We start from the raw sequence: 20,138 nt of genomic DNA, 5'->3' as shown, positions 1-20,138 counted from the left end.
CAGGGCAATGTTGTCAGCCGCAGCCCCGCTCCGCCGCTATACCCTTGAATGCTGTGATCAAAGCTGACCGCATCATTCAAGGGGAAAATGAGAAGGGGGATGCCCTTTGGATCACGTCACAGGGAATCCCTGTGACGTGACTGAAGGGACATACCATATATGGGCAGATAGCCCAGGGTCCATTGAAGGACTGTCTGACCATATTTGCTGTTGTTAGGGTATACTTAGGTATGTCATAACAACTGCCTATGTTATATCAGTATATAGATATATGCCAGTACATTAAAGTTTAAAAATAAAAAATAAAACAAAACATAAGGTAGTAAGCAAAAAAATTCACATATTTTTTACAATAAACATTAAAATACAAGGCTCAATACATAAAGTACTCACATAAAACATACACATATCGTCGCGACCGTAATAATAAATTTATAGCGTCATTTATAATGTTTACGCTGTTAAAAAATAAAATAAAAATGGCTTACTTTCACTTATTAATGTGAGGCACGAGGTGTTATGAATTTTGAACCTCCATGTGTCTCACATTAATACTAACTAACCCCATCATGTACCTCACACATAAACACAATGTTGTCAATTATGACTGTGAGGAACATGATGGGGTTATTACTATTAATGTGAAGCACATGGAGGTGCAAAATTCATTACACCACATGCCTCACATCAGAAAATGGAAGAACTTTTTTTTTTATTATTATTGTTGGGAAAGTATTGTTTCGGTATCGTGTATTGCAATATTAGACAAAGTATCGGTATCAAAGTCCAAATTCTGGTAGCATGACAACCCTACTTTATAATGCGCCTGGTGTTTAGATGAAGAGGATATATAGGTGGAGCATTGTGAGGGGTAACTTCCTTGCCAATCAGCACCAACAAAAGCAGTTGCTGATAATTGGATATAAGCGCTCCCAGGACCCACTACTAGATACTCTGACAGAGACACTTAAGCAATTTTTTTTATTGTTCTATTAAGTAACTCCGAACTGGAGATTCACAGTCAAATAAAACTCAAAGCACAGAAGTAAAGTAGAAGAAATATGAACCGAATTCACAGAAAATATTGCCCCATTTATACACAAAATCATGTTTTATGATAAGGGAACCATCGGAATGCTTTATACTGCTTACACTGCCAAATTTATTACAGAAAATGGCGAGGATAGCAGAATAGACAGAAAAGCTAAATGCCACCTTATGACTGTCCATATTTTTTAGTGCTCAGATTATCTCTTTAACATTTATCTTGTAAGCCTTCTATGTATATTTTATTATCATTTATGCTTCTCTAAACATATATTCTACAAAGTCCCATCTAAAATATGTTGAGCTTGAATTACCTAACTTCAGGCTTGGCTGACATGAGTGAGCGCATTGCTTATCAATTTAGTGACATTAAATTATTACTTAACATTCCCCGTTCTGAGGAGCATTACAGCAAATGTCACTTGGGCTGTGGAAATAAAGAGGTGGCCAGCTGAATGATTACAGATTTGTGTCATAACTAGTGCAAAGTGCTGCAGTAGAAGAAAAATGCAGTACTTCTAGTGCGCGCTTCTTATCTGCTCTTTACAAATATTGATGTTTGTGTGCGGAATACATAATTAGGCGAGATGCATGGATGTTGTTGGGAAGCCAGAGACAGAAGTGGAAGAGCTTTTCATCAGTGATGGTTTATTGACTCTGAGCTGATTATACAAGTGTAAGGCGTGGGAGGGTAGAGCGTGCTTCTTTCATTCAATAATTTCAATAGCATGTAAAAGGATCAGAGGAAATGTATTGGCTGTTATTGAAGACAGAATGAAATTTGTGTACATAAATCCGATTACATACACATTAAACTCTGCTACCACCCACTAGTACTATTGGATTCTTTTGCAATTGCTAGCAGGAGACCAGTTGATACTTTTCCCATTTACGGATTTAGATATTTACATCCTTTGTTTAGAGAATTCAAAGATTAACCGTCTGTTAAATTTACTGGTAGTTGACATAACATTAGATATTGCAGGTTAGCTATAGCTTTATATTGCTAACACAGAAATATTTAGTAAGGCTTGTTTTACTAAAGGCAGAGCTTTTCTAATAGTTGGTTCTATCCAAGGCACTGTGCCTGACCTAACAGTCTTTCGCTTGTTATTTTTTTTTAAGATATGCGCCTTTGTTTTGATTCATTTGCTTTCAGGGAGCAAGTTTCAATTGTAACGTTGTAAATATGTAACATAGAAACTCTTTCACCTCTACTGAAAAACATGGAACAATTATTTTCCAAATATAAAATAATATATCCATGGTAACAGGAATAGAGTTGAGCAAATTTACCAAAATTTGATTTGGATCCGATTCGGCCGATCTCTAAAGGTCTTCTAGGACTGTATTCAACCCCTTTCAAGCTCTTAAACGCCAAGACATCATTAGTAATGTCTGTGACATCTGTTTCAGAAGACAGCGGCACACTGTCAGCACCAGGATTAATATTATTTAAAAAGATTTGTGAATGATGTCATGATGATTAGTAATTCACAAATTAATGTAAGAATTTCATAGCTGCAGCAGCACTCACTCGCAGCAATGGCTGCCTGTCTCTCTGACCCACAGACACTGACTGATTGCTATGTCACTGAAGGTAAAATAAAAGCCAGAATAACAGATGGGAAGACTTGGTAATACTTGTTTTAGATAACCATAAAACTGATACAGATTCTGTAGACAGACAGCATGTAATGTAGGTAGGATCCTTGGAGACATTTATACATATATCATTAATATAAAAGGAGTGAAGTTTTGGTCTTGCAAACAAGATTAATAAAATGTTGATGGCTGCTTGTAGAACAGTGCTCTGTGACCTGTGACTCTGCAGCTGTTTCAAAACTACTCCACACCACAGGTTACCGACCACTGTTAATGGGAGTCTAAATGTGGTTTTACATAGCCAGATGTGTGTCCATGTTTCCTACCTATAAACTAGCGCCAATCGACAATACAGCTTGACGATTGGCGCTTGTTTGCTTTATTCAAATGGAGCAATGATCATTAGTATGCATACGATTGATAGTTACTATGATCTTTGTCCCATTACATTTGCATCTTGTCGGCAGCACAACCCCTGTTTACTCATGGAGATGTGCAACCATTTTTTTGCCTGCATAAAAGATGCAATCAGTTGATGAACGAATATTTGCTCGTTTATCGGCTAATCTTTGCCCTGTTTACACAGGGTATTGTTCGCAAACTCTAGTTCACACGGTCATTGGTCCTGTGTAAAAGGGCCTTAAATGCGCCATGAGTGAGCGCATTGCAATATCTTTACTGTAAAGTGATTTTGTTAGTATATATTCAAAGACTGCATACTAAAAGAATGTAAGGCCAGTAGTTCCAGAAAGATCTTAAAAAGTGTTGTCAGTGTTATATAAATAAAGCTTAAAGGGGTTGTCTGGTTTGGACAATCCTTTTTTGTTAGAAGGGTCTTCTGATGATAAGCTGGTCAGAGAAATTCCTGCTACTAAGATAGTCAGTGATCAGTTATACATTGTGGAGAAAGTGTTTGATTTCCCTCTAGCACCACTGCAGGGGAAAGGAAGCATTACACAATGACCATGTACATCAATGGACTGTTTGTACAATGCATGGATGGGTGGGGTCCTCCATAGTGAAAGACACTCTTTCTAGCTGCTTTTCCCCTTTAATGGTTCGATTTATTGTGTATATAGTTCATGTATTCAATTAAAACAAAATTTTGAAAATTGCATGATATACAATGTACATTTACATTGTGACACTACTTTCATAGTATTGCAGACTAACTAAAATATTAGGAGCCTATTTCAATAGATGCTACAATAAAGACTATACATAGCCTTGTCTGTTATTTTCAGAATAAAATGGGATTTGACAATGTTTTTTTGTGCTTGCGTTGTGAGCACTTTAGAAAATATCTGTAATTGCGAATGGCAGAAAGCCTGCTGATTTCATGGTAGCTTTAGAAATGAATTTTCCTTCTTTCTTTAATTTTTTTCTCCCTTTTTCTTATACTTGACATTCTAGACTCTAAAATCACCACTTGTATGACTGAAAAATTTTAATGGAGATTTATTTGTAATTTTTTTACTTTCCCTAAGTAGGTTTCTTAAATTTGGGTTTTCATGTTCCCTCACATAAATATTCAAATAGGTTTTTGGATGCTCAGCATACAGTTAACGTTTCCATCTGTTGACCAGCCCCGAACACACACACACACACTAGTTTGGCATATGCTTACATGATCGACAAGCTAAATCCGCTATGAATTGATCTTAAAATAACGGAGGAATAAATCCAAGAAATAATGGGCGCTGTACTTTGGTCCTGAATATAGCTGTACATTTATAGTGCAATTGATTTTGAATTTCTTCTGAGAACAATGATTCATTGCTAAGTATCAGGCTCCGGGATAATAGGGAGACACAGCAACCAAGAAGCAAGCAAGCTGCTAGTCTTCACACCATCATTATCGAGACCAAGAAACACACAGCATGACATCATGGTGAACATGGAAGTGTCTAAACAGCATCTCTTCAAAAATACAATCTCAAGAGTATGGTTTGAAATATGTTTAAAGACTAGAAATCCTCAAGTTAGGCAGTCATTCTAGTAACATATCATCTGGGATTAACTACAGCGTTATATTAACTTTTCAATAAAATTTGTATAAAGTGTTCTGAAAATATAAGCTTAGAAAATCAGAAGAGCAACCATTAGAACATTTACCCTCTAATGTTTAATTCAAAACGTTAGTCTGATCAGGGCATACAAAGGTATTTTGACATGATCAGAATTCTTGGAATTTTTTCCAAAATTTATAACATTTTGCATTGAACCAAATAAAAATGTTTTCTTTTTTTTTTAAAGCAACTACCATAGTCATAATGAACAAAATAATTTTAAACATGTCTGAAAAGTTTTTGCACACAATAAAACTAAAGCACCTGATAAGTTTTGGTTTTCTTTTTAAGTTCTTTTGTGTAAAAATGAATTCTTCAGAGAAATGAATATGGTTGATAAGTGTCAAATAGTACTCAATATGATTGGATGTGACCCTCTCAGTCTTTCTTTCTTCATGCAGTAATGTCCATAACTGGTCCAATCACTAGGTCTCTATACGTGAAGTGTACAGTATTTTCTTTATACAATTCCTCCCTTAGGATCCAGTTCTGCTTTTGTCTAATAAAGAACGCACTTCACCAAACTGCCCATTGGGAACCTGACTTTAGGCCTCCATCACACACGTATGTTGGAAAATTCCATCAAAACATTCCTCCTTCATACACTTTTTTTTTCAGCATTTAAAAAAAACGGCATTTGCATTTGGTCTCTTTATTTTGTAACATAAAGTACAGGAGCTTTCTTTTTTATTTAAAAATGTTTTTCATTTTATAGTGTCATATGAAAAAAAACACCAGACCTAGAGCTGGTTGCGTTTAAAAAAAGCAAAAAAATAGCAAACAGTGACCCCATAAAACCAAAACCCTGTGTCTGTAGGCTTTCTCGTATTTTACTAAAGACTTTAAAGTGACACCTGGCCACAGCATTTTTGGTCAGATATTTTTGCAAAAGACACCTCGTTGTGTGTGTGTAAATCCAGCCTAAAAAGAGTTCCAAAAACTGCAACACAGGTCACAGTAAAAATTGTGTGTGAATCCAGCCGTAGGGAATCTGCAATGAAAGTTTGGTAGGCCAATCCGTGCCTTGTAATCATGACCTAAGATTTGTAATTAACTTTCTAATATAGGCTGCCTTCGATTTTGATGGGTCCATAGTAGCAAAGGGCAGTGTTACGGCTAGGTTTGTAGTGCACTGTCTTTCGAAACATACGTCTGGAAAATCTCCAGATCCGTATGCTGATGTGTCCAAAGACTTTAGTGGCTAAATATAAGCCAAACTGCACTTTTCAATAAAACTATATTAAAAAAAAACATACCAAACAGTAGACTTATTTTCTTTTAATGGCAGTGTATGGCAGACAGCTGCATATGCCTTTCTATAAATTTGGAGGGACCGTTTCTAACTGTCCTGCTGAATACAAACTCCAAAAGAGGTGTGAATTTACCTAACATACACTGGTCTATATATACAGAAATCCTACCTGAAATTCAAAGCCAAATACTGATTTATGGTACCGTGGAAAAATACATGCATACTCCATAAAGGTTTTGTTATGTTGGACAAAAAAATCTTTCATAATGTGAAAGTCCATTAACTGTTATAGTTCGTCTCATCAGTGGACAATTTTCTTAGGGGGCTTTAGTTAGGAGTTAAACACAAGACTCCTAACGCTAATGCCAAAAGAACATTTTTATTTGTGGGATATTTCAATGTATTTGATATAAACATTAGAATTTCTTTCTCCTTTCTTAATTACAAATCTTAGGTCATGATTACAAGGCACGGATTGGCCATAGGCAAAACTGACGTTGATTCTTTAGAAAATGAACGACTGAGACTCAGATTTCTGCTGCAGATTGGCCACCGGATTCGCACGTGGATTATTGTAATTCAATAGAGCTAATCTGCGGCTTTTCAGCACATAATCCGGGGCAATAATAAGCATGCTGAGGGTTTTAAAATCCAGAGAGAGTCCATTATTCCGCGCAGATATTTTCCTGAGTGTGTGAATGCGGTATAAATGAATTAATTCACATGCATTACAGGCAGAATGTTAGCGGATCCTGATAGAATCCTGAATGTGTAAACATGGCCTAAAAGCTAGCAACATTTCTAAAAAAAAAAAAAGGATTGCATTTTGGTCACAAAAACATCACAGAAGAACATCCAAATACCTGTACTCCTCTCTACCTTTATAAAAGTCTTGACTACACAATAAGAGATAGACTGGCCAAAAATGTAAAGCATGGGAGAGTAGGAATATGAAGCCCACTACTTTCCAAGATCAATGTTTCTGAACTACAGTCACAAAGTATCCCTAACACGTCGTGTTACAAGAATTTCCCATTCTGTGAACACATGTGCCAATGTGGCAATGACTGATGCACTAAAAGTAATCCATAGGACATCCCCACTAAATGACCTATTGGGGATACTTGAGGACCGGAACTGAGAAACAATATTCAAGAATAACATAAATCTTCTTCTTATCTCTCCCTAAACTGTTTATAATATGTCCTATGTACAAATGAACTAAAAGTGGACACCACAGGTTCTATTCTGTCTGGCTAAAAGAAATCGCCTCTCCCCAGATATATCTTACCCAAGAAAGTCTTGTATCCCCTCTTTAGATCATTGGCAAATCTTAAAATTCTTTGTTCAAGGTATATGGGGTGCTTAAAGGGGTTGTTCTGGATTCTAACAAAATAATTAGCTTTTTTTCAGAAGTAGTGCCACTCTTGTCCATCAGATGTGTCTGGGTTTGCAGGTCAGCCCTCTTCACTTAAATGTGACTAAGCTGCAATACCAGTCACATCCAAAGAACACGAAAAGCGCTGTTTCTGAAAAAAACGCAGTCCCTTTTTGCTAAACTAGGACAAAGCTTTTAAGATATGTCCACCTGCAGACTACCTACCCAAGGTATTTATTATATTAGTTAAATTTTTAGCATCAACAGAAAATAGATTATATTATTATGTATTGTTAGTGTTGTATTGTGTTAAGTATCTGCTCATGTATATTTAAACATATATTATAGTATTCATTGCTTACCACCATACAAAGCGTTGCTGATGTGATTATGAAGGTGACACTGCTGCCTACATTATCACCTCACCGGCTCACACTGAAAACACATATTATTTCATACAGACTTCAATTAAACATTTACATCTGGAGCATTTTATTTCTTTATTCATTTTCTGAATGCGTCTTTCATGACTTGTTGATTTCAGTGTATACGGTTGAGCTGTTATGCCACTCTGTTTGCCATGCAGAGTATTACCTTTTCTTTTGCTGGGTGGGTTAATTGAAGGGCACTAATTATTAGCATTATGTAGACAATCAACTACAGGCCTGCCCAGACAAGCTCTTCAACAGGTGTCAAAACATTTAGAAGCAAAGCCAACTAAATATCAAATATGTTACAATATTTTCGTAGCTTATGTACTGTTAAATACTACAAATGTTGTTATGGGCTCACATGCAAATGCATTTTTTTTAAATCTCATTGGCCCGATAAATAAAATGAGTAAAGGGTAATTTATGAAATATCTTCTCACACGGTACAATTTTTATTTCAATGCAGACATTTTAGTGCATGTATTTTTGTTTTGTTTTCCGTAAACCACACCATGTTCTTGGTGTCTCAACGACATTTATGTCAATAAAAAAAAAACCATTGTAACATAAATGCATCTAAATACTTTACATAATGTGTAAAGGATCTGCCAGGCACAGCTTTGGGGTTAACGCCTATAGATAATCAGTCTGCACCTGCTTCTATGTCTGTGAGACTGACTCCATCTTCCACCACTCAGGGTGGCAGGCTTAGGAGTGGGAGAACCTATCACAGCCTGGCCAGACGGAGCTAGCTCCCGCCCTCTGTCTATTTATACCTGCCTTTCCTGTTCCTCCTTGCTTGTGATTCTTCTCGTTTGGTTTCCTGGCCCTGCTGCAGCTTCTTGTACCATTGTCCTTGTTTCATATTGACCCTGGCTTGCTGACTACTCTCCTGCTCTGCGTTTGGTACCTCGTACACTCCTGGTTTGACTCGGCTTGTTTACTACTCTTCTGCTCTGCGTTTGGCACCTCGTACTCTCCTGGTTTGACTCGGCTTGTTCACTTCTCTTGTTGCTCACGGTGTTGCCGTGGGCAACTGCCCCTTTCTCCCCCTAGCTCTGTGTACCCTTGTCTGTTTGTCTGTCATGCACTTATTGAGCGTAGGGACCGTCGCCCAGTTGTACCCAGTCGCCTAGGGCGGGTCGTTGCAAGTAGGCAGCGACTGAGTGGTGGGTAGATTAGGGCTCACTTGTCTGTCTCCCCTTACATAATCACAAGCCCATACCTAGTCTACCCTGGTCCCTGACACCACTATGGACTCCCTTGAGACCCTGGCTCAGCAAATGCAGGGTCTCTCCCTACAGGTCCAGGCCCTGGCTCAGAGGGTCAACCAGCCTGATGCTACCATGGTAGTCCCCCTCACCTCACCTCTTGAACCCCACCTCAAGTTGCCCGACCGGTTCTCAGGGGACCGGAAGACTTTTCTCTCCTTTCGGGAGAGTTGTAGGCTCTATTTTCGTTTAAAGCCCCACTCCTCAGGTTCTGAGAGCCAGCGGGTGGGTATAATTATGTCCCGGCTCCAGGAAGGGCCCCAAGAATGTGCCTTCTCCTTGGCTCCTGACGCCCCTGAACTTTCCTGCGTTGATCTTTTCTTTTATGCTCTCGGACTCATCTATGACGAGACTGACAAGACTGCTTTTGCCGAGAGTCAGCTGGTGACCTTACGTCAGGGTAAGAGACCTGTTGAGGAGTATTGCTCTGACTTTAGGAAGTGGTGCGTAGCTTCTCGGTGGAATGACCCTGCCTTAAGGTGCCAGTTTAGGTTGGGTCTGTCGAACGCCCTGAAAGATCTGCTAGTTAGTTATCCCTCTTCTGACTCCCTAGACCAGGTTATGGCTTTAGCGGTACGAGTTGACCGACGTCTCAGGGAACGACGACTTGAACGTCTTGATGTTTTCTCCTCTGACTCCCCCATGATGCCTCCCGAGGTTCCGTTGCTTCGTTCCTCCCCGGAAGACTCGGACGTACCTATGCAACTCGGGGCCTCCGTGTCCCCCCAACAACGTAGAGATTTCCGCAGTAAGAATGGTCTCTGCTTCTACTGTGGGGATGACAAGCATCAAGTGAACAACTGTCCTAAGCGTAAGAATGCAGCCGGAGAACTTCCGCGCCTAAGTGATCATCTGGGAGGTCACTTGGGCGCACAGGTATTTCCCGTAAATATGAAACGTAATAAAATCTTGCTTCCCTTTTAGGTCTCTTTTGGTGGTAGGTCTGCTACCGGCAGTGCCTTCGTGGATTCAGAGTCTTCTGCTAATATCATGTCTGTGGAATTTGCTATGTCTCTAGCTATGCCTTTGATTGATTTGCCTAAACCTGTCCCGGTAGTGGGTATCGACTCCACTCCTCTTGCTAATAGTTATTTTACACAGCATACCCCTGTTTTTGAACTCCTTGTTCGCTCCATGCATTTGGAGCAGTGCTCTGTACTGTTAATGCAGGGATTATCGTCCGATTTGGTTTTAAGCCTTCCCTGGTTGCAGTTGCATAATCCCACGTTTGACTGGAATTCTGGGGACCTTACCAAGTGGGGTAATGAATGCTTGACGTCATGTTTTTCTGTTAATTCTATTTCTCCCCCTGAGGTGGTGAACACGCTACCTGACTTTGTTCAGGACTTCGCCGATGTTTTCTCTAAGGAGGCCTCCAAAGTGTTACCTCCTTATAGAGAATATGATTGCGCAAACAATTTGGTACCAGGAGCTAAGCTCCCTAACGGTAGGATATTTAATCTCTCTTGTCCTGAACGTGAAGCCATGAGAGAGTATATCCAGGAATGCCTGGCCAAGGGTTACATTCGCACCTCTACTTCTCAGGTAGGTGCTGGCTTCTTCTTCGTAGGGAAGAAGGATGGTGGTCTTAGGCCATGCATTGACTACCGAAGCTTGAATAAGGTCACTGTAAGGAACCAGTATCCCCTTCCTCTAATTCCTGATCTCTTTAATCAGGTTCAGGGGGCCCAATGGTTCTCTAAGTTTGATCTACGGGGGGCGTATAACCTTATCCGCATCAAAGAGGGGGATGAGTGGAAGACTGCGTTTAACACGCCCGAAGGTCATTTCGAATACCTCGTCATTTGGGTTGTGTAATGCTCCCGCGGTCTTCCAGAATTTCATAAATGAGATTTTAAGAGACTACCTGGGGTTATTTCTTGTAGTGTACCTTGATGACATACTTGTGTTTTCCAAGGACTGGTCCTCCCACATTGAGCATGTCAGGAAGGTGCTCCAGGTCCTTCGAGAAAACAAACTGTTTGCAAAGACCGAAAAAAGTGTGTTTGGGGTGCAGGAGATACAATTTTTGGGCCAAATCCTCACTCCTCATCAATTCCGCATGGACCCCGCCAAGGTCCAGGCTGTGGCGGAATGGGTTCAACCTGCCTCCCTGAAGGCGTTACAGTGCTTCCTGGGGTTCGCTAATTATTACAGGAGGTTTATTGCTAACTTCTCGGTCATCGCTAAGCCTCTTACGGATCTCACTCGCAAAGGTGCTGATCTCCTCCACTGGCCTCCTGAGGCTGTCCAGGCTTTTGAGGTCCTTAAGAAGTGCTTTATCTCGGCCCCGATGCTGGTTCAGCCCAACCAAATAAAGCCATTTATCGTGGAGGTTGACGCGTCCGAGGTGGGAGTGGGGGCTGTCTTGTCCCAGGGTACCAGGTCCCTCACCCATCTCCGTCCCTGTGCCCACTTCTCCAGGAAGTTTTCACCCACTGAGAGTAACTATGATATTGGCAACCGCAAACTCTTAGCCATTAAATGGGCATTTGAAGAGTGGCGCCACTTCCTGGAGGGGGCTAGGCACCAGGTAACGGTCCTTACCGACCACAAGAATCTGGTTTTCCTAGAATCTGCCCGGAGGCTAAACCCGAGACAAGCTCGTTGGACGTTATTTTTTACCAGATTCAACTTTGTGGTTACCTATAGGGCTGGGTCTAAAAATGTTAAGGCTGATGCACTTTCACCTAGCTTCATGGCCAGCCCTCCTTCGGAGGAAGATCCTGCTTGTATTTTGCCTCCAGGTATAATCATTTCCGCTATTGATTCTGATTTAGTCTCGGAAATTGCGGCTGATCAAGGTTCAGCTCCCGGGAGACTTCCTGAGAACAAGCTGTTTGTTCCCCTGCAATTCCGGCTAAGGGTACTTAGGGAAAATCATGACTCTGCACTATCTGGCCATCCAGGCATCCTGGGTCCAAGCACCTCATTGCCAGAAACTATTGGTGGCCTGGGTTGCCTAAAGACGTTAAGGCCTATGTCGCCGCTTGTGAAGTTTGTGCTAGGTCCAAGACTCCCAGGTCCCGACCAGCGGGCTTACTATGTTCTTTGCCCACTCCCCAGAGACCTTGGACCCATATCTCCATGGATTTTATCACCGATTTGCCTCCATCTCAAGGCAAGTCGGTGGTGTGGGTTGTAGTAGACTGCTTCAGTAAGATGTGCCACTTTGTGCCCCTCAAAAAACTACCCAATGCTAAGACGTTAGCTACCTTGTTTGTCAAACACATCCTGCGTCTCCATGGGGTCCCTGTCAATATTGTTTCTGATAGAGGGGTACAATTTGTTTCATTGTTTTGGAGAGCCTTCTGTAAAAAGTTGGAGATTGATCTGTCCTTCTCCTCTGCCTTCCATCCTGAAACTAATGGCCAAACTGAGAGGACTAATCAGTCTCTAGAACAATATTTAATGTGTTTTATCTCTGACTGTCAATATGATTGGGTCTCATTCATTCCCCTCGCCGAATTGTCCCTTAATAACCGGGTCAGTAACTCATCAGGGGTCTCCCCCTTTTTCTTTAATTTTGGGTTTAATCCACGGTTCTCTTCCGTTTCACCTGGTAGTTCCAACAATCCCGAGGTAGAGGTCGTTCATCGAGAACTGTGCACAGTCTAGGCTCAGGTTCAGAAGAACCTAGAGGCGTCCCAGAGCATACAAAAAACTCAGGCAGATAGAAAACGTTCTGCTAACCCCTTGTTTATGGTCGGGGATCTGGTGTGGCTATCGTCTAAAAATTTGCGCCTTAAGGTCCCGTCCAAGAAGTTTGCTCCCCGGTTTATAGGGCCGTACAAGGTCATTGAAGTCCTCAATCCTGTCTCCTTCCGACTGGAGTTGCCCCCATCTTTTCGAGTACACGACATGTTCCATGCCTCCCTCCTTAAACGCTGCTCCCCGTCCTTGGCTCCCTCGAGGAAAGCTCCGGTCCCTGTTCTCAAACCTGAGGGGGCAGAATTAGAGGTGGCCAAGATTGTGGACAGCAGGATGGTCCAAGGCTCCCTCCAGTACCGGGCCTGAGGAGAGGATTTGGGTACCCGCTCGGGATGTTCACGCTGGGATATTGGTCAGGAGGTTTCACCTTCGTTTCTCCAGCAAACCAGGTCCACTTAGAAAGGGTCCGGTGGCCCCTCATAAAAGGGGGGGTACTGTAAAGGATCTGCCAGGCACAGCTTCGGGGTTAACGCCCATAGATAATCAGTCTGCACCTGCTTCTATGTCTGTGAGACTGACTCCATCTTCCACCACTCAGGGTGGCAGGCTTAGGAGTGGGAGAACCTATCACAGCCTGGCCAGACGGAGCTAGCTCCCGCCCTCTGTCTATTTATACCTGCCTTTCCTGTTCCTCCTTGCTTGTGATTCTTCTCGTTTGGTTTCCTGGCCCTGCTGCAGCTTCTTGTATCATTGTCCTTGCTTCATATTGACCCCGGCTTGCTGACTACTCTCCTTCTCTGCGTTTGGTACCTCGTACACTCCTGGTTTGACTCGGCTTGTTTACTACTCTTCTGCTCTGCGTTTGGCACCTCGTACTCTCCTGGTTTGACTCGGCTTGTTCACTTCTCTTTTTGCTCACGGTGTTGCCGTGGGCAACTGCCCCTTTCTCCCCCTAGCTCTGTGTACCCTTGTCTGTTTGTCTGTCGTGCACTCATTGAGCGTAGGGACCGTCGCCCAGTTGTACCCCGTCGCCTAGGGCGTGTCGTTGCAAGTAGGCAGGGACTGAGTGGTGGGTAGATTAGGGCTCACTTGTCTGTCTCCCCACCCCCGTCATTACATAATGTGCCTTAGATGTCTATATAACAGTACAATTTCTGTGATTTATCCTAGATGTTGTCTACTCTTAAAACAGTTGTAGGACAAAGTTAATGCTCCCCAAGAAACACACACAAACACATACTTGTGGGGACAAGTCACTGGAAGTTATTGAGTCAGCAGAGCTCTGTAACTTTACGTGGTCTGCCACTTTGTGGCTGAGTTGCTGTGGTTCCTAGACGCTTCCACTTTGCAATAATGCCACTCACAGGAGAAAGTGGAAAATCTAGGAAGGACGGAATTTCACGAACAGACTTGTTACAACAATGGCATCCTATTACAGTACCACGCTGGAATTCAGTGAGCTCTTTAGAACGACCCATTCCTTTACAAATGTTTGTAAAGGCCGACTGCATGGCTAGGTGCTGATTTTATACAGCTGGGGCAATGGGGCATAATGAAACACTTGAATTCAATGATTAAGTGGTGTGTCCCAATACTTTTGTCCATATAGTGTATATTTTATTACATTGTATTGTATTGTATTTCGTATCTATTCTCATTTACGATGAAAAAACAACAAGATATGGGAGAGTGAATCTCCTAAGTGTTATGTAAGGGTATCTTACTTTTAACTGTGCAGAGCTACCAGATACAATTAAAGTATAGTGTGGATTTTAAAGCAAGGGCATAGATACCATAGAGGTTGACCATGTGGCTGCCAGCCACCTGGCTGGTCCAGTCCCTTTTGCTACTTGGGGGTGAGACCTGCACTCTCTCCTTCAGAAAACTGCATTTCTATTAAGCAAGGGAAATAGAAATTGGCCCAAGGATCATGGAAAGGTTGTGGAGGGGGGAAACAAATACCAGGCCCTTCCGTCCTAGGTGGCGATACCCCACACCATAATGGAGGCCCAGTTACATCTTTGCTATGGGCCGACCCCTCTATACTCTGTGACCCACTGCTTTGATGTATTTTTTATGTTTCCTATGTATTGTAAAATATGCAGAGTGTTTGCTTTAAAGGCTTACAAAAACAGACAAATCATTGCACTTAACTATTGAATTTTATTATTTCTAAATTATGTTACTATGAATTGAAAAATTCAACTAAAATATTAAGAGTCCATTATAGCCTGAGTTCTTTGGTCCCATCTTCCTTGACTACATATGAAATGAGATTAGTTGGAGAAAGGAACAATGTAGCAATTGTTTCTTGAAAGAATGCGTTAAGGTACTTTCACACGGCCCTACGTGTATACGAGTGCCGATCATCAAGACAGCTTGTTGATCGGCGCTCATTTGCACCTTTCACAAGGAGCTAGTATGGGAACGATCGCTCATTACTACGATCGTTACTCCATATACATTTCTATCATGTCAGCAGCGCGTCTCCATGTTTACACCGGGAGATGTGCTGCCGACAACAATAAGGCATTTAAAATTATTCAATCAGCAGATGATTGAGCGTTTGCTCGTTCATCCGCTGATCGTTTCCCTGTTTACACAGGGCAATTATCGGGAACGGGTGTCCTGTGAACACTCTTTTGCTCGATAAAAGGGCCCTTAGTAGTACACAGACTGGCACACTGGTAATATCTTAGTAAGGATGTATTCACAATAGGGTTAGAAAGACCAGTGTCTTCTGTCTTTATTAACCTAAAATACGAATGGATCCTGGCACAATGTTTCAAAATGTTTTCCTTGTTTTGTAGGACAGGGTCCATTCCTATTTTGATGTATAAAGATAAAAAATGAAATTCTTTAAGTACAACTATTGTTCAAGAAAGTCTATGTACAATACAACCAGGACCAAGTTAATTTCTCGAGAAAAATATATCCTAATGCTTTTATCTACATAAGTAGATGGAAAAAATAATAATGGGATATTCAATGCCAACCTAATGTACTATGCCACAAATAGCAAAAGGCATTTGTAGAATCTGACAATAACAAAAAAAGTGGTACACGTGTTTACTTATCCAGTAATGTCCGGTGGGGCAAAACAGCTGCCTAGGAATGTCAAGTGAGGAGAAACAAGTAAGAGTGTCCAATTCACATATAACTTAAAGATCAAACACAATTATAAAGCGCATTTATCAGCAATAAAGAGGTTGTATGAGATCAGAAAATAGGGTCTGCTTTTTTTTTCCCCAGAAACAGCGCCACTCTGGGCTGTGCTTGGTATTGCAAATTAGCCGCATTCAAATGACTGGAGCTGCAATACCAGACACAGCCCATAGATATAAGTGGTGTTGTTTCTGGATAATAGTAGACCTATGTATCTCTTCCAATTCCTTTAAACTTCGCTGCTTGGTGACTGGAAATTTGAATGCTCTATTTAACTATACTATCGGCTACGTTCACTGTGTAATGGCAATTCCTGTGCTGTGTAATGGCAAATCCTACTGGATTTATAGGGCTGATCTAACTGATCGGACATATGATAATATGATAATAAAATTATATCAGGTTGTAAAAAAAATTATTTTATTTTGGTTCTATTTTCATAACCCAAAGTCATGTCATATGTTTTTTTTTGGATCCTGTAAAAAATACATCCAGACTGAACTAGTACAAACTAGCTACCTTTAGAAATGAATAAGATATGTCAATGGATCCATTCCTTTGTGTTTTTTTGACAAAACATGTGCAGAGTAATTTTGCTAATTCTTTATCAACACATGCAAATGCATAAAAATGTATTTCTTTTTCCAGATTTTCGAACTATAAGAGCTTCATTGCACCGATGAATGTCCTACAAGATGGCCCTATTTGAAAAAAGGCAATTTGAAATAACAGGAGATTTTCCGATGAATGAAAACTTATTTCCGTTGATCTTATTCAGATGAGCAGAGCTGTCTGGATGTACAGAAGAACACAAAGGTTAGTTAAATGTGTGATGGATTCCATTGTTGTGTATAATGGACTGCATTAATGTAGCTATATTTATGTATTTGACATAAGTTGTTAAATTCTGATGGTACTAAAATACTCACCACAAATCCAGGGTTGTGCTGCATCAAAAATTTGCAGCTTACTATTTGATTTGTATTTTACTTATAGAAAGCAATGTCACACCCTATCAATGTTCAATTTTTTGGATAACATGTTGTATACCTAGTTAAATTCCAGATGACCAACCTAAGTATTCTACGTCATGGTAGAAAACAAAGGGAGGGATCCTCCAGCTCACCTGACACAATATGAGTGTCGCTGCCAGCGCCTGGATCCTTATCGTGTCGGCACACGTAGCAGAAACAAGGGTAGAAAGGAAGTTCGGTCCAGCGCTTAGGTAGAAGTAAAACGGAAGGAATTTCCAAGTTTAATGAAGTTCCATTAAAAGGTCCATTAGAGTATGGTCCCGGTGTGTGGGTAATGAGAGGAAAGATCCTGTAAAGCCTACGCGTTTCGGACGATACCGACGTCCTTAGACTTGGCTGTACGTCATTCTACTGTAGCTAATCAGATCTACTGAGATACAACTATTCTGCCTTTCAGCGAAGTTCCAGATGACATACAGCCCTGGCTAAAAGTTTTGAGACTGACACAAATTATGGTTTTCACAAAATTTATAGTGGCAATTTGCATTATCTCTAGATTGTTATGAAGAGTGATCAGATGAATTGCAATTAATTGCAAAGTCATTCCTTGCCATGAAAATTAACTTAAATGGAACCTATCACCAGCATTTCACCTATTGAACTCTAATCACCCCTCGCTGGCCGCTGCTGTCAAAAGCTTATTGCCATTGTCCCCTCTCCTAAACTCCTCCTCCGACCGTAAATAACGGTCTGCAAACATTTCACGCCTTTTATGGTAATAATCCGGCATTCTCATTTGTTCCTCTTCTTATGCCTTCCCACCAACGTAAACTGTCACTCCCTGAATGCCAAAATCTTGTCTGAGATAGCGTGCATGCGCCCATTATGTATGGTCCGATACCCTTCCCTGCTTCGTCCATTACTGTCTAGTTACCGCGCACACGCCCCTTTGGTGTCCCATTTTGCGCACACACCTTAACAGGACATTGATGTGCAAGTGCGGGATTTCATGTGTGTTGGGGGGGAGCTGTCAATAAAAAGTAAGGAGTAACTCGGAAAGGCTTGAGGAATGAAGATATGACTCTTTTATGCTCATTAGCATACGGCACAGGAACACCAAAAAACTGAATACTAAAGGTACAGAGCCTACTTAGAAGATAATTATAGGTTACATCAAAATGATTTTCCATCCACTTTCACCAGGTATTGCTGGTTTAATAAGTGAAATGCTCATGACAGGTTCCCTTTTATTGCAAAAAAAACAACATTTCCACTGCATTTTAGCCCTGCCACAAAATTAACTGTAAACATAATTTCAGTGATCTTCTCGTTAACTCAGGAGAAGGGTTACATGGCAGCTGATCTCACTCTGTCATGCTGATTGAATTACAAGAGCAGACTGGTTGCTTTAAAAGAGGGATGGTGTTTGAAATCATTGTCTTCTTCTGTTAACCATGGTTACCTCCAAGAAAACACGTGCAGTCCTAATTTTTGCATCAAAAGGGCTTTGCAGGCAAGGACAATGTTGCTTGTAAGATTGTCCCTAAATCAACCATTTATCGGATCATCAAGAACTTCAAGGAGAGAGGTTCAATTGCTGGGAAGAAAGCTTCAGGGTGCTCAAGAAAGTCCAGCAAGTGCCAAGACCATCTCCTAAAGAGGATTCAGCTACAGGATCAGTTCAAAACAGTGCAAAGCTTGCTCAGGAATGGCAGCAGGCACGTGTCAGTGCATCTGCACGCACAGTGAGGCGTAGACTTTTGGAGGCTGACCTGGTGTCAAGAAGAACCACTTCTCTCCAAGAAAAACATCAGAATGGACAGGACAGCATGATATTCTGCAGGAAGTACAGGGATTGGACTGCAGAGGACTGTGGTGAAGTTATTTTCCCTGATGAAGCCCCCTTCAGACTGTTTGGGACATCTGGAAGAATGATTGTCCGGAGAAGAAAAGGTGAGTACTACCATGAGTCCTGTGTGATGCCAACAGTAAAGCATCCTGAGACCATTCATGTGTGGGGCTGCTTTTCATCCAAGGGAGTGGGCTCACTCACAATTTTGCTTAAGAACAATTCCATGTATGGTATTGAAACCTCCTCCAAAAGCAACTTCTCCCAACGCAAGCAATGTGGTGATGAACAATGCTTTTTGTAGCATGATGGAGCACCATATCACAAGGCAAAAGTGATAACTAAGTGGCTCGGTGAACAAAACATTAACATTTTGGGTCCATGTACAGGAAATTCCCCAGATCTCAATCCCATTGAGAACCTGTGGTCAATCCTCAAAAAGCGGTTGGACAAACAGAAGCTGATATCCAGCATGCCAGGGCCAATTTCAGAAGTTTTGAAAAAGAAGGGTCAACACTGTAAATATTGAGTATTTGCATAAACTTGATGTATTTGTTAATAAAAGTTTAAAAACTTAAGAAATACTTACAATTGTACTTCAGTATACCATAGAAACATCTGACTAAAAGATCCAAAAACACTGAAGCAGCAAACTTTGTAAAAACCAAAATTTGTGTCAGTCACAAAACTTTTGACCAGAACTGTACAGTATGGTTTCATTTCAGAATGTAACCGCACACTGGACGATAGTTGTATCTTTCAAGCTGAATGTCCAAGGCAGATAATCATCTCAATGGTTCCTTCAGGTATTTTGGGGGCAATCTTAATCTGTATACAGCTGAATACAGAATGGCTCCATAGTGGTGGTGTAACGGACGGAAAGCGAGATCAATAGGCGAGGGGTTTAGTGGTAACCGCCAGCAAAGGAAATGGCGCAGCAATCACTTTAAAGGACACAGGTTTAAGATGCTGAATAAACTTTACTCCAATGGAGGTACCAAAGCTTGATGGTTCACAAATAAATAGGCACAATACTTGGCACTTTAAAAATAACTGATGGGACGGGACACTGTATTAGCTATGGTTTATTCTTTCTGTATATCTGTGGCGCACTGTATTGGCCCGCCTGTGGTCGGTCAGATACAATGCTGAGATGGTGATACGCTACGCCGAGTAGTATTTAGTCTTTGATGGATCAATTTATGGTAGGTTTCAACCTACCCGGCAATCTAATCTCTTAGTAGCTTGAGCCCTACCCGGCAATCCAAATTTGATCAGCTTACATCCTGTCCTGGCTCTCGAACAGCGGTTCATATGGAAAGGGGTGGTCCAGATGGGACAACACCTTTAACTGTTTTTCACTCATTACGCTAGCCAATGTGGCCAGGATAGACCAGAACCACTGTTCGCTGTGCATACTCTACTCACTGTCAGAAAGGCCACATT

The 20,138-nt window shown here is 41.2% G+C and overlaps 1 protein-coding gene across 1 annotated transcript in view; it reads left to right on the top strand.

Annotated features, from left to right (window-relative positions):
* The window catches only part of HS3ST5 (heparan sulfate-glucosamine 3-sulfotransferase 5), a 331,841-nt gene that overhangs the window by 133,890 nt on the left and 177,813 nt on the right, over positions 1–20,138 (top strand). Inside the window, exon 2 of the mRNA XM_075862296.1 lies at positions 16,518–16,685. The gene's annotated coding sequence lies outside the window, so the exon portion shown is untranslated. The remainder of the gene's footprint in view (positions 1–16,517; positions 16,686–20,138) is intronic.

Source organism: Rhinoderma darwinii, chromosome 4, assembly GCF_050947455.1.
Source record: "Rhinoderma darwinii isolate aRhiDar2 chromosome 4, aRhiDar2.hap1, whole genome shotgun sequence".
NCBI lineage: Eukaryota > Metazoa > Chordata > Amphibia > Anura > Rhinodermatidae > Rhinoderma > Rhinoderma darwinii.
Note: the sequence above shows the minus strand (reverse complement) of the source record. Positions and strands in the feature narration are given on the sequence as shown.